Source organism: Rhinoraja longicauda, chromosome 26 (assembly GCF_053455715.1).
Source record: "Rhinoraja longicauda isolate Sanriku21f chromosome 26, sRhiLon1.1, whole genome shotgun sequence".
Lineage (NCBI taxonomy): Eukaryota > Metazoa > Chordata > Chondrichthyes > Rajiformes > Arhynchobatidae > Rhinoraja > Rhinoraja longicauda.
This window is the reverse complement of record NC_135978.1, coordinates 21,563,315-21,578,838: the sequence shown is the minus strand read 5'-3', so window position 1 is coordinate 21,578,838 and position 15,524 is coordinate 21,563,315. Positions and strand designations below refer to the sequence as shown.

The window sequence follows — 15,524 nt, the reverse complement described above, 5'->3', positions numbered from 1 at the left end:
ACTCCTTCCTTTAAAAAAAAAAAGATGCTTTGAGAGCTACATCTTTGAAACTAAACCATCAAAAGGGAACAGTGCCAAATGCTGTGATCCACCCCACCTTATGCTGGCAGTTTGCCAGAACACTACAGCCAGTCCAACAAGCCCAGAACTTCTGTGAGTGTTGATCCAATTTCCTTCTGAAAGATCCAGATGACCCTGTCAAGTAATGCGCTCTTGAAGCTCACCACTCACTTAAAAACCCAGCTTCAATTGCCGTCCACCTTAACCACAATGATGTTTGAAATTTATGTGGCAATGGTTAATCAATTTCCTTCACAGTCGTACAAGGTACCTTAAGATGTTTTACAATGTATCAGTGCTCTGGAGGATATGTTATGATCCAGGAATTTAATTTCCCTAGGAGTCTTCCTCGTGTTGCTGATTCTCGGACTGTAACTTCCCACAATTTTTGTCAACACAAAGTTTGGTGAAGATGTATTTCACTAGCACTTGGTAATGCACTGCATTGATAGGGTTCCTGTCAGCAGCAGCTATGATGTGCAGAGAAACTAGCTTCTTCCTAAAAGAAGATGAGTTTAAATTTGCACCATGTTTGGCACAGACATTGTGGGCTGGAAGGCCTGTTCCTGTGCTCCACTCTACTGTGTCCTGTCCACTATTTTTAGTTAGCTCTGCGGAAAAAAAATTCTCAGGTTTATCACGCCTGGCATCCACATACCCGCTCTGACCTGAACAACCGAGAAAAGGTTCTTCAGTTGCTGCACCTTTAATTATAGACTAGGGATTTCCCGAGGTGATGATGAATTAATTGGCCAAAAAATTAATTACTTCTCACTTGAGAACATAGACCAGAACAGCCCAGGAACAGGCCCATCGACCCACAATGCCCGTCCCAAACACGGGGCAGGTTAAGCCAATCTCCTTTGCCTGCACAAGATCCACATCCCTCTGTTCCGTGCATATCCATGTGCCTATGTAAAAGCCTCTTAAATGCCACTATCATATCTAGGAGAGCCATCCTGGGCTACTATCTACGTCATTGGCGACCCTCAGACTATCTTTGATCGGACTTTACCGGCTTTATCGTGCACTAAACGTTATTCCCTTATCATGCATCTGTACACTGAATGGCTCGATTGTAATCATGTATTGTCTTTCGAAGGGCTGAATGGCCTCCTCCTGCACCTATTTTCTATGTTTCTATTTCCGTTGACTGGTTAGCACGCAATACCTCGGTACACGTGACAATAAACTGAACTGCCTCCACCACTACCCCTGGCAACACACTCCAGGCACCCATCATTCTGTGAAAAAAAAATAGTTTTAGTTGATATTTGCATCTAAGACTGCCTGCAATTGTGGTCGTGGGTACACATGCAGCCAAGGCTGTCGTAGCGGGTGACTTTAACCTGTTCAAAATGAGCAGAGAATGTATTGAGCTCGTCGGTGAGGGATGCATTGTTGTCAGCGACTCTACCTGACTTCATTGCCTGTTATAGCATGCAAGCCTTGCCACAATCAGCTGGATGTGTGGTTAGTGTGGGACTCTAGCTTGGTCTGAAATTGCCTCTTGAGTGTTCTTGTAGACAGTCACTGTAAGCAAATATACAGGATCAGTAAACTGTTAAGGAGGTAAATGGAGCCACAAGTAACTGCAGATGCTGGAGTCTTGAGTGAAATAAAGTGTTGGAGGGACTCTGGGTCAGACAGCATCTGTCGAGGGAATGCAAAAGCAACGTTTCAAGTCGGGACCGTTCTTCAGAGGGAATTAGACTGAAAAAGGTTCACCACTCAACTTCATCTGTCCTTTCCCTCCATAGGTTGACTCTGCCTGTATTCATGAGACTTTAGAGGAATCTGAGAGGATTAGGTGAAATGTACAAATTTCTAATGGGGCTCGATTGAGGAGGTGCAGGAGGAGGTTTCTCCTGGCTCTTGGGTTTAAAGCTGCTGTTACAGTCGGTACAGAATTTAATGCTGCTGAAAGTCCTGTCACAGAGTAAGGTGGGCTTTTGTGTGCAGTCCAGAGTGTAGTGACCTCTCTCCCAGGCCTGGCCCTCGACACAAAGCAGTGGAGCCCGTAGCCTGAATTTATTTAAAAGGAGATTCATTTCTTGGAGCAAAAGGTTTGAAAGCTATGCCTCTTTATGCCATTATTTTATTTCTGTTTCCTATTCTCCCCGGGTGTGAACCCACACAGATACAGGTAGCGTGTAATCCCAATCTCATTGCAGGCTTGCACTCTCTCCCACAGTAACACTATAATGATGTAACATGATATTCTGCACTCTGGTATTTTTTTCTCACTATCTGTTGTACTTGTGTATGACCTGATTGTACTTGTGTATTGCACTGGAGGGCACATAAAGCTTTCAATGATCACAGTACGCCAATACTAGATTATCATTCAATATGTTCATTATTTCATTTGTGCAGTATTTACGTTATTTTACAGGGTTTAATGTTCTTAATCACCCTCTTTTTGTAATATGATTGATTGCAACACTATTTTATTTTTGATAGTCCCTGCAAGCAGTTTTTCTGCTTTTGGTTTTGACACGATGTCGGCCAAGCAAGCAGCCTTGAGCAAGTGAGGTCCAGCCACAGTGTAAGGTGGGCTTCTCTCCGCAGTCCACAGCGGCTGTTGCGGCCTACCTCCCAGGCTTGTCCCACGACCCGAAGCAAAACAAAGCGCTGCAGGACATCGGCGGGTCAGGCAGCGTCTGTGGAGGGAATGGGCAGGCAACGTTTTGGGTCAGGACCCTTCTTCAGACTGCAGTAAACCTGGCTCTGGGAGGATGTGAAGAACCAGCTCATTGACACGGTTCAGTAAGGGAGCAGGCTGTTTGTGGGGTGTGCATCGCCTCAACATTCTGGCCAGCCCCAGCTAGACATGTGAAGGAATTCTTTATAGCGATATCAAGATATAAATAATTACCAGACAGTTTTGACTGAATGTAGAAATGAGGAACTGCAGATGATGGTTAATCCACAAAAGGACACAAGGTGCAGGAGCGATTTAGCGGTTCAGGCAGCATCTGTAAAGGACATGGATAGGTGACGTTTTGGATCGCGAACCTTCTTCAGGCTGAGAAACTAATCTTTGGACTGAAGAAGGGTTCCGACCTGAGATGTCGCCTATCCATGTTCTCCAGAGATCCTGCCTGACCTGCTGAGTCACTTTGTGTGTCATATTGACTGAATGGTGGGTCTGGATTTCAACCATGACTGTACATAATGGAACAGGAGTATTGCAAAGCCTAAATACCTGAAAGAGAATTAGCAGTGGTGCTCTGATCTTGGCTTATTTGATTAGATTACTGCCTGCTAATTCGTTCCCAGGCATGTCAGCGTATTAGAATTTGAATCGCCACCCTTGTTGTTCAACCGGTTGTACTGACTGACCACCAGCACAAAGCTGATTTGTTTGATTTGACGCTTTGTATTATAATCGCTAAATCCCACGCTCTCGAAAAGAGGGTGGGGAGGAAGGTGGGAAGGCAAAGTTTTCTTTTGCTTTGCTGCCTTGTTCTTTATCCCACAGCTGTCATAGAACAGTGTAGTGCAGGAATATGCCCTTTGGTCCACAGTGTCTATGCCAAATTAAACTCATCTCTACCTGTAAGTGATCCACACCCCTCCATTCCCTACATATCCACGAGCCTCTTAAACACCACTGTCCTATCTACCTCAATCACCATTCCTGGCAGTTTGTTCCAGGCACCCGCCAACCTCTGTGTATTAAAAATGAAACCTTGCCCCTACATCTCCTTTAAACTTTGCCCCTCTCAACTTAAAGTTTTTTATTTATTTTTAGATTTTAGAGATACAGCGCAGAAACAGGCCCTTTGGCCCACCGGGACCAAGCCGCCCAGCGATCCCCGCACACTAACACTATCCTACACCCACTAGGGACAATTTTTACATTTGCCCAGCCAATTAACCTACATACCTGTACGTGTTTGGAGTGTGCGAGGAAACTGAAGATCTCGGAGAAAACCCACGCAGGTCACGGGGAGAACGTACAAACTCCGTACAGACGGCGCCCGTGGTCAGGATCGAACCTGAGTCTCCGGCACTGCATTCGCTGTAAGGCATCAACTCTACCGCTGCGCCACCGTGCCGCCAAGTTATTCCTTCTCGTCTTTGGAGGGGGGGGGGGAGTTTCTGACTGTCTTCCCCAGCCATGGCTCTCATCATTTTATATCCTTCTATCAGGTCTCCCCTTAACATCTGGCGTTCCAAGAAAATAATCCAAGTTTGTGCAGCCTCTCTTTATATCTAACCCCCCCCCCCCCCCTAATCCATGCAGCACTCTGATTTGATTAGTAGGGTGTCTGGGGTTATGGGGCAAAGGCAGGAGATTGGGGTTGAGAGGGAAAGATAGATCAGCCGTAATCGAATGGTGGAGTAGATTTGATGGGCCGAATGGCCCAATTCTGCTGTTAGAACTTATAAACGTGAACCTCGACTGCACCCCTTCAAAAGCCTCACCATCGTTTATGTAATGTGGCAACCGGAACTGTACACAATACTCCAAATGCGGCCGAACCAAATGTTTTATCGAGTTGTCACATGACTTCCTGATGGGTTACGCAATGCTGAATAGCTCAGACTTCACTTTTGAGGCAGGGAGGTTAAGTCATCATCATAAGTGCTTAAGGCGTTAGGGTGGAATGCTAATTGCTCTTCTTTTCAACAGTGCTTGTCATAATATTGTAAATCAAAGCACAAGTGGGCTGTCTCTGGTCAGATGCCCCAGTTGAACCCATAACCTAAGAATGTGCTGACAATGCTGCACTACCAGAGATGTTGCCTTTTGACAGTGACATTAAACTGAAGCCTGGTCTGGGTGGCCTGGATGCAAAAGACTCCATTGTCTACTGTTTCAAAGAGGAGCAGGACAGTCTGAAGAAGGGTCTCGACCCGAAACATCACCTCTCTGTGTCCTCCAGAGATGAATAGAGCAAAGTACAGAGAGATCCTTGATGAAAACCTGCCCCAGAGCTTTCTGGACCTCAGACTGGGGCGGAGGAGGTTCACTTTCCAACAGGACAACAACCCTAAGCGCACAGGCAAAACAACGCAGGGGTGGCTTCGTGACAAGTCTGTGAATGTCCTTGAGTGGCCCAACCAGAGCCCGGACTTGAACCCGATTGAACATCTCTGGAGGGACCTCAAAATAGCTGTCGACGCTCCCCATCCAACCTGACAGAGCTTGAGAGGATCTGCAGAGAAGAATGAGAGAAATTACCCAAATACAGCTGTGCCAAGCTTGTAGCGTCATACCCAAGAAGACTTGAGGCTGTAATCGCTGCCAAAGATGCCTCAACAAAGTACTGAGTAAAGGGTCTGATTACTTATGTAAATGTGATATTTCAGTTATTTCTTTTTAATTACTTTGCCAAAAATTTCTAAACATTTGTTTTCGCTTTTTTATTATGGGGTATATTGTGTAGATTGATGATTTAAAAAAAAGAAAAGAATTTAATCCATTTTAAAATAAGGCTGTAACGTAGCAAAATGTGGAAAAAATGAAGGGGTCTGAATACTTTCTGAATGCACTGTAAGTGGCAGTGAACCCGTCCTTCATGTTTTTCAGTGCGACAAGTGGGGACTCCAGGATAGTGTGGTGGGTTCCCGAGAATTGCTTCACTCCCTTGGGCAGGTTTAATGTAAAGTTGCCACGGGTGAGAAGCCCCGTTGCCCCAGCCAGAGTAACACTTAGTGGTGATAGAACACAGAACAGTACAGCACAGGAACAGATGCCCAGCTGCCTGCACGTGATCCATATTCCTCAATTCCCTGCATATCCATATGCCTGTCTAAAAACCGCTTAAATGCCACAATCATATCTGCCTCTAACACCACCCTTGGCAGCATGTTCCAGGCATCCACCGCTCTCAGTGCAAATAAAATAAACGTGCCCTGCACATCTTGTTTAAACTTTGTCCCTCGCCTTAATGCGATGCTACTTCCCCTCGGGTTCTTTTGCCAGTTGGTTTACACCTGCCCTCGGGTCATCGACCCTTGTCCCAGTGGGACCAGGTTCCAAGTTACCCTCTCAAATCTTCATAATTTTAAACACTGCTATTAAATCTTTTAATCTGCTCTGCTCTGGGAACAGACCCAGCCTCTTCAGCCTTGAAGAATGGAAACCTTTCGACCTGAATTCCAATAAATCTCCTGTGTGCCCTCTCCAAGACCTTGACATCCTTCCCACACATGGGAATAATTTAGCTGGGGACTGTTTAAAGAGTTGTTTAGTTTAAGCCGAGGGTTTTGAATTCACTGCACAAATCAGTGGTCTTTATGGCATTCTTTGCCACTTGTCCTGCCTCCTACTTAGGTTAATGGGCATGAGCTCCAGGTCTCCCTGTTTCTACACTGCATTTGAGGTAGTTTTATTGTATTTTCTGGTACCTCACTTCCTCTGTCCTCAGGGCTGATTGTTCTGGCACCCACTGTTTGCTAATGGCGCAAGTCGGCAATGTTTAACCAGGTTAAAAATAGAAGTATTTCTGTCTGATTTCTCCTTCAGTCCTGCACACACAACCCCTCGCTGAGTGATAACTGCCAATGCAACTTTGTCTTTTTTTTTAGCAGCACAGAGTGATTGGATTTCGTTTGAGGACAACACTCGCTCCCTCACTCTCTGCTTCGTCCTCATACCTGCAGCTGCTATTCGTCCTCTGCTCCTTATATGGAGCTGGGCACTTGCAGCCGTTCCAACCTTCAATTGAGTCTTGTCTGTCTCCTTTACTCATCCATCAGTATGCCCCCGAATGCCAACAAGACCCATCTTGGTTTTGAAAACTCCAACAGAGCTTGCATCTAAATTTACTAAATCGGTACAATCACACAGCTACTAGAGCCCGAAGGTATCACAAAATGCTGGAGTAACTCAGCAGGTCAGGCAGCATCTAGGAGAGAGGGAATGAATGATGTTTCGGGTCGAGACCCATCTTCAGACTGAAGAAGGGTCTTGACCCGAAACGTCACCCATTCCCCCTCTCCTAGATGCTGCCTGACCTGCTGAGTGACTCCAGCATTTTGTGATACCTTCGATTTGTACCAGCATCTGCAGTTATTTTCCGACACAGCTAATAGAGCCGCTGCCTCTCAGTGCCAGAGACCTGGGTTTGACCCTGACCTTGAGTGCTGTCTGTGTGGAGTTTGCATGTTCTCTCTGTGACCCCATAGGTTTCCCCCTGGTGCTCTGATTTCCTCCCACAACCCAAAGACATGCGCATTTGTAGGTTAATTGGCCTCTGCAATATGCCCTTCAAGTGTAGGGAGTGGATGAGAAAGTGGAATGTTATAGGACTACTGTCAATGGATGATCGATTGTCAGTGTGGACTCAGTGGGCCAAAGGGCCTGTTTCCATGCATCTCGAAACTAAACTAAACCCCCAGTATCCACAATTGTTTGAGAAGATGCTTCTCGGTTTCCACTTCCATGTGTTGTAAGGTGTTTCCTCATCCCAGGGTGGAAATGTCATGAGCTAGAAGACAGAGCTTTATCAGGGGCAAAGTTTAAAGGAGATGTACGGGGCAAGTTTTTTTTTTTACAGAGGATGGTGGGTGCCTGGAATTTGTTGACGGGGATGGAAGTGGAGGCAGATATGAAAGTAGCATTTGTTTTTGGATCAGAACATACAAATGCAGGGAATAGACTTGCCACGGACACGAACCACACGCTGGCAGAGATTAGGTTATCTTGGCACTACGTTCAGCGTGGATATTGTGGGCTGAAGGGCCTGCTCCTGTTCTTTACTGTGTTCAATGTATATCACTTCTGATTATTTGGCTTCTTGACTTGGAGTTCTCACTGAAGAAATAGACACTGCAAATCCAAAAAATAAAAAGGGAAAATGCTGGGAAGTCACTGGAGGTCAGGCAGTACCCGTGGAAAGGAACTGCAGAGGCTGATTTACACAAAAGGACATGAAGTGGTGGAGTAATTCAGTGGGACAGGCAGCGTCTCTGGATTGAAGGAATGGGTGACATTTCGGGTCTCGACCCAAAATGCCACCCATTCCTTCTATCCAGAGATGCTGCCTGACCCCGTTGAGTTACTCCAGCATTTTGTGTCTATCTTCGGTTTAAACCAGCATCTGCAGTTCCTACCTAGAACATGGATAGGTGCTGTTTTTGATTAGCGCCCTTCTTCCGACTGATTGTAGACGTTGGAAGGAGGGGGAAGTAAGCTGAGAGAAGGGAGAGGCAGGACAACGCGTGGCACGTAATAGGTGGACATGGGCAAGGGGGGTTTATTGCTAGGCCCATGGTTGGAACTAAGGCCAGAGATTAAAGCAGTAGGTGTGAGATGGAAGGGTTGAAGAGTTGCAAATTGTGAAGCCAGAAGTAATGTCGGAGGAGAGTGGAGGATAGGAATAGGTGCTCGTCCAAGTGAGGCACAGGAGCTGAGGGAGGGAAGACAATAGACAATAGGTGCAGGAGGAGGCCATTCGGCCCTTCGAGCCAAGGGGAGGAAGCGGAGGGAGGGGGTGTCTGAGGTTACCTAAAATTGGACAATTCAATGTTCACACAGTTGGGTGGTAAGGCACCCATTGTCTAGCTGCTGCTCCATTGCTCTGCAATCCCCATCACCACTGTGATTAGTACAAGAATGTTGATGTGGTGGGTCATTGGGGAGAGCAAATGTGCGTCTTGACATGGAGCTTTGTTTCTCATCCAGAGGCGTATTATTTCTCTTGCTTCAAACTTGGTCCACTCACCCTCGATGTTTATCTTTGTGTATAATCCAAGTGACATGTTGCTGTCGCTAAACTGTTTAATAGAATTAAGGCATTAACACAAAGCGTGCTTTGAAAGGAATTTATGATTAGAGCTTTGATTATCCTTCCCTCTCTCTGAGTCACGCCCGTGGTTACAAGTTGTCTACAGTCCACCGTATAATCCGTCCCAAGCTTCCAGTGCAGTCAAGCCGTGGGTGCGAGTGCAGGACTGGACCTTTGAGTGGTAGCTGGAGGGTTGGGTTCGGGGTTAGATAGTTCCATCACCATTATTTATTCAGAGTGTCCGTAATTTCCTCTCGCTGTGCCAACTGTTGAGTCATTCTGCACTGGGTGCGGCAACCTCACTGAACTAGACGTTCATGAATATTTCAGACCACTGCCAAAACTTGAAAAGTTTAACATGAAAAAATTTTAGTCCATAAAGTACAACTATAAGACATTAGCCAGAAGACCAATTTTGCAGGCTTTTAAGGAGAGGAGGAAATGATTTAAGACACTTTGGGAGCCATTTCCTCACGTAGTGTGTACGTGCGTACATGGAACAAACTCGAGGCTGTTACAATGGTGACATTGAGACAGGTATGTGGGTAGGAAAGGTTCTGAGGGAAATGGGCCAGATGCAAGCAAATGGGTCTAGCTTGGATACACGTCCTGGTTGGCAGACCCTGTTTCCATGCTGTATGTTTCCGACCCAGACTCTATTTTAAATAGTGTAATATCACTTAAGGGTAAATAGTGAATTGCAGGATCTTGGAAATTGACTTGGAAGATCAGTTAGTGCTATGCTGTTCTTTCCCTGGACCGCAGCAGATTTTGCCCTGGTTTGGGATTGTTCATTTGTGTGAAGGTATTCCCTTAATGTAATGAGGCATGACAAATTCAGTCTCTATACCATGCTGTATCAAATCTCATTTGGTGCTAAAAGAGTTTATTTTAATGCCAAGAGTCATTGCTCTAATGGTTAGTTTATACTCCCATGGTGCTGCAAAATGTCCAGAAACCCCTCACTCTGGATTCCAAACTATAATCTATTTGGACAGTGTCTTTGTGTGGCCTGGGCTTCATTTTGTGAAGTCAAAAATGACATGAGATTTGACATGAAGTGAAAAGATTCTTGAACTCAGTTCATTGACCATCAGGAAGGCTATAAACCCTGAGATCTCTCGAACATCCTGAACTAAATCATTGCCAGTGCATGAGCTCTTGAACTCTTAACTCCAGTACCTGCTATATCATTTCTAAGCACTTTTGAACCTGTCCCTTTGACTGAGTTTTTGATCGATGGCCTAATCTCCTTAACTGGTGTGGTGCAATCTGCCTTGGGTGGTTGAGGCCACATTAAAGATGCTATATAAATGCAAATTGTTTTTAAAGTACTCTTGTCTCACTATTGCGTGTAATTTTCATCCTTGCTGTATTTGGAGAGGCACAAGTGGATTGTATGTGGATGTGTGTAAGCTGCTGCTTTGTCTTGTCCTGAACCATGTACGCAGAGAGTGTGCTGCTTTCCTGTACCTTCACTCCTACCGTAGGGAAGAGGGTACAGGAGCCTGAAAACAGTGACCACCAGGTTCAAGAACAACTTCTTCCCAGCAACAATCAGCTCTTGAACCCCACACAGCACTAACCTCAGCAATGAACTACCGTGGACTGTGTCTTTGGTTGCACAGCAGACCTTTTTTGCATTATTATTACGGTTATTAATACATTGAGGGGATCTTATCGAAACATATAAGATTATTAAGGGGTTGGACACGTTAGAGGCAGGAAACGTGTTCCCAATGTTGGGGGAGTCCAGAACCAGGGGCCACAGTTTAAGAATAAGGGGTAGGCCATTTAGAACGGAGATGAGGAAAAACTTTTTCAGTCAGAGAGTTGTGAATCTGTGGAATTCTCTGCCTCAGAAGGCAGTGGAGGCCAATTCTCTGAATGCATTCAAGAGAGAGCTAGATAGAGCTCTTAAGGGTAGCGGAATCAGGGGGTATGGGGAGAAGGCAGGAACGGGGTACTGATTGAGAATGATCAGCCATGATCACATTGAATGGCGGTGCTGGCTTGAAGGGCCGAATGGCCTCCTCCTGCACCTTTTGTCTATTGATTTTTTAATTATTATATTTGTGTATTGTTAACGTTGCAAGTATGAATTTCATTGTTCCGTTGACGGTATATACGACAATTAAACGCCCATGATTCTTGCAGAAGTATTCCCGCAGGGCAGGGTTAATCTGGAGTGCATTGTTCCATTGATCCTTGGGCAACTGTGATCCGTCAGGATGCAGACTGATTGTCGTTAAACAGGTTAACTCAAGGAGTGGGAGGAGCGTAGCCCCTCTGCACTGCTGGCTGAAGGGTCTGTGATTTATAAGCATCCCTGCTGCCTGTGCTTTCTCCCTCCTGTCACGTCACAGTTTGAGGTCTGCCTATTTAAACCACTAAGCTGCTTCCGGGCGGCACGGTGGCGCAGCGGTAGAGTTGCTGCCTTACAGCGAATGCAGCGCCGGACACTCGGGTTCGATCCTGACTACGGGTGCTGTACTGTACGGAGTTTGTACGTTCTCCACGTGACCTGTGTGGGTTTTCTCCGATATCTTCAGTTTCTTCCCACTCTCCAAAGACGTACAGGTTTGTAGGTTAATTGGCTGGAATTTTTTTTTTAAATTGTCCCTAGTGGGTGTAGGATAGTGTTAATGTGCGGGGATCACTGGGCGGTGCGGACCCGGTGGGCCGAAGGGCCTATTTCTGCGCTGTATCTCTAAATCTAAAAAATCTAAAAATCTAAATCTTCCAGCAATCTGCAGCCTGACCACCCTCATGGGACCAGTCCCTGAGGTAAAAGATGCCAGTGCTCTGCATTGGAGCACTCCGCAGTCTGCCAGTACCTGTGGAAGCATTAATCCAGACTCCATGGAGGCATGGAATATAGTCTCTGCACGTTCCCATCACGTGTCCCAGGGCAGGGGCACCATGGGTGAGGTACAGAGTAAAGCTCCCTCTACCTTTCCACAGCTTTGTCTACATGTGTCAGTGGACATGATGACCTGGAACTGCGGACCTATGACCAGAGGACATGGTTCAATCGTCCTTCGTTATCGCCTACAGAGAGGCAGTGAAATTATTTTTTGCATAGTTCAGTAGAGTATTAGCACACTTAAACACAAGCCGCGATTAGTACAAAATGTATAGAAATATCCCACAAGAGTCGCCAGGTTTTCTGTTAGTTCTTATCAGCATAGTCACAGTTCCTGCTGCAAGTGATGCATTAGGATCTAATGACATTAACCTGGTGCCTGCTGCTTGAAATAGAGTCATTGTCAACAGTCATAATTGATTGTATAATTTAATTGCAAAGCAAACCAAACGATGAAGTGTTGAGCTGGTCTTCGTGCTGTCTGTGTACAACCTCCTGGGAACTACAGCTGTGCTTCCCAGTTATAGTCATACAGTATGGAAACAGGCCCTTCTGCCCAACTTGCCCATGCCGACCAAGATGCCCCATCTACATTAGACCCACTAGTGTTTTGTTTTTTAAAACACATTTTGTTTACATATTTGCAAAATTAAAAAATTAAAATATAATTGTCCTTGTTGCTGTTACGTGGGCGGTGTAGTGCCTAATTAATGCTTTGTGGGTTGGGTAGAATAATTATATTACAAGATGAGTAATCCAGAGTCATGCGTTTAAATCCCCCTATTGGCAGCGGGCAACTTGCATTTAATTTAGCTAAATAGATCTGGAATACAGAAATGGTAACAGTAATCTGGTTTATGAAAGCAAAATATTAAGTGCTGGAGGAACTCGGTGGGTCAGGCTGTATCTGTGGAGGGAATGGGCACACGTCGTTTTGGGTCGGGCCCTTCTGACTGTTTGGAGAAGGTGTGAAAGCCAGAAAAGAGAAGTGGGGCAGGATATAGCCTGGCAAGTGATAGGTGGATACACTATGGGGGGGGGGGGGGGGGGGGTGGGGGGTGATTTGCAAACGGATGGAGTAAGTGACAAAAGCTGGAGACAAAAGGGTGTCAGATACGGACAGGGAAGTAGGAGTGAAATGTTAAGCCGGAGGAAGGGATGTGGAAGAGGGGAAAGATGAGATGAACAAGGGAAATGGAAGACTCTGGGATTGGAGATGACGGTACGAAGGAGAGGAAAGGGTGGGAGATGGTTGGAGAATTGGGATTGTACTGGGATGGGGAGGGGGGGGCCATGGGAAAGAAAGTGGGGGGTGGGGGGGTATAAGTGTTACTTGAATGGAGAATGTAACGTTCATACGGTTGGGTTGTAAACTACCCAAGCGCAATGTGAGGTGCTGTTCCTCTAGTTTGTGTGTGGCATCACTCTGGCAATGGTGGAGGCAATGTTCAGGAAGATCGGTATGGGAAGGGGGTTTACTAAGATTTTTTTTCGGAAAGAAAATCTCTCCTTGGCAAGCTGCCGATGTTTTGGTTGAGGTTTATTATTGTTACGTGTATGAACGTGCAGTCAAAAGCTTTGTTTTGCATGTTATCCAATCAAATCAGATTATACTGTATATAAATACAATCAAGTCAAACTCGGGTACAGTCGGAAGATGCAGTGTACAAGATACAAAATGCAGAATACAGTTCTCAGCACTGTAGTGCATCAGTTCCTGGGCTGCGTCCAAAATTGGCTGCAGTCTTGGATGGAGCTGTTCCCAAACCAAGCTTTGATGCATCCTGATAAAATGCTTTCCATGGTGCATCTGTAGAAGTTGATGACTCTTCACCATTTACTCCATCTACACTTCATGCTGTCTCGGAAAAGCAGCCAATATAAACAAAGAATTGTCCCACCCCAGCCATTCCTTCCACCCGCATAAGATACAGAAGCTTGAGAGCACGCACTGCAGACTCAGGAACACCGCAGACTCCCCCCCTCTGTAATCGGGTTTCTGAACAGTCCTTGCATAAGCTAGGGTACCCCATTGTGAAAATTGGACTGTCAAGAATGGGCCAGTTGATAACATTCAGTGATGGACATCTCGCTCTGCTGGGAGGCTAACAGGTTTCAGGCAGACCAAAGAGCATCTTTCTCCGAGTTGATGATCTTCCAGCAGCACGATGTCTGTCTCTGTGTCCTTGGGAACAGCCCGTAAATCAGAGAGTTCTCAGTTACAGAGCTGTAAGGGATGAGCCGTGACGAGGGCCCTTGCATCATGTCAGAGCAGGCTGCGTCACAGGGCCACTCAGTCAACCACATGCTATGGATCTGGACTTGTCCACTGGCCAGCCCAGGTAAGGATACCAGATTTCTCTCCCCAAAGGAGATTAGAGAAGCAGATGGGATTTTAACCACAATCTGCCATTCCAGTCTCAGCAATAGCAAGAATATCTTTTTATTCTGCATTTATTTAAGTAAATTTAAATTCCCAGCTGTTGAGGGATTTGAACTTGTCTCTCTCTCTCTCTCTCAGATCATTCGTCCAGCCCCTCGTACTGCTGGTCCGGTAACAAGGCCGCCTTGTTTTGGCTGCCTTTTTCACACAATCACAATGATTCGTTTCTTATTCAGACAAAAGGTTTGGCATTTAATGGGGTCACGGACAAGGGCCTGGTTAAAGGAGAGAAAATGGAGTCTAAATAAATGGGTCATTTTTAGGTTGACTGACTGTTCCGAGCATTGTGCCCTCATCCTTTTACAGTCGGCATTCAAATCGGATGAAAGGACAGATTGTAAAGTAGCATCATTCACCCCATTAAATCTGCACAGGTACTGTGGAGGAGCTGTCCATTGAGTCTCGCAGCCCCACACTCTCCTCACTACCCTCCAAGCCCCTTCCTTTCAAATCCTTTCACAGCTCCCTTGTCAACACTAGTTGAATGTTCCTCCTCTCCTTGTAGAGCAAACAAAAACGAGCTGTTTCTTAAAAGTTCTATTTCCTTAATTGTTCTTGCCATGGGACTGTTTTGTGAGGCCAGTGCTAACCTGTTGCTATTTTCTCGACAAGAAAATGCTGGATGCGATTTAAAGATGTGGTAATAGGAAACTTGAAAAATGATAATTCATTATGCAGAATCTGCAAGTGTTTATGAAGGGGACATTGTTTGCCCATCTAGCATTTTAATATGTAACAGGCAAGGTGAGTAAGAGTGTTTTGGATATGTTGCCACTGTTCCTGAAGATTGGGAGTAACTTGCACTCCAGTTTTGAGCGGTCTGGGGTGGCAAATCAAGGGTGTAGAAAACGGCGGAACAATGACATCTGTACTTGCAGCAGCTTTACAGGCTCAGAAACATAATTTAATAAAAATTAGTAACCATAGTACCAGTGCAAAAATCAAAGTCCTTAGTGCAATCAAATACAGTCCATAGAAGTTCATAGTTGAGGTCAGTGTGCAGTATTCAAGACTGATGGTTGCTGAGAAGAAGGGCCGAGACCCTTCCCGAAACGTCACCCATTCCTTCTCTCCAGAGATGATGCCTGCCCCACTGAGTTACTCCAGCATTTTGTGTCGATCGTCAGTTTAAACCAACATCTGCAGTTCCTTCTTCCGCATAGCACAGTGATGCCCAGGAATGTAGCCCACCATGTCTATGTTCAACATGATGCCGAGTTACACTCATCTCTTCTGCCTGCAGGTGATCCATATCCCTCCATTCCCTTCAGTGAGCCTGTCTAAAATCCTCTCACTAATTCCACTATTGTATCTGATAATCTGACATTACATCTTGAAGTGGACAGATCTTGCAGGGACAGTGTGATGTATTTTTGCCCTTTGTTCACGTCCCAGAAGTGTTTGGGAGGCT

The 15,524-nt window shown here is 45.7% G+C and overlaps 1 protein-coding gene across 1 annotated transcript in view; it reads left to right on the top strand.

The window, feature by feature from the left end:
• Positions 1–15,524, top strand: part of pitpnaa (phosphatidylinositol transfer protein, alpha a) — a 60,095-nt gene that overhangs the window by 21,271 nt on the left and 23,300 nt on the right. The gene's annotated exons all lie outside the window — the stretch shown is intronic.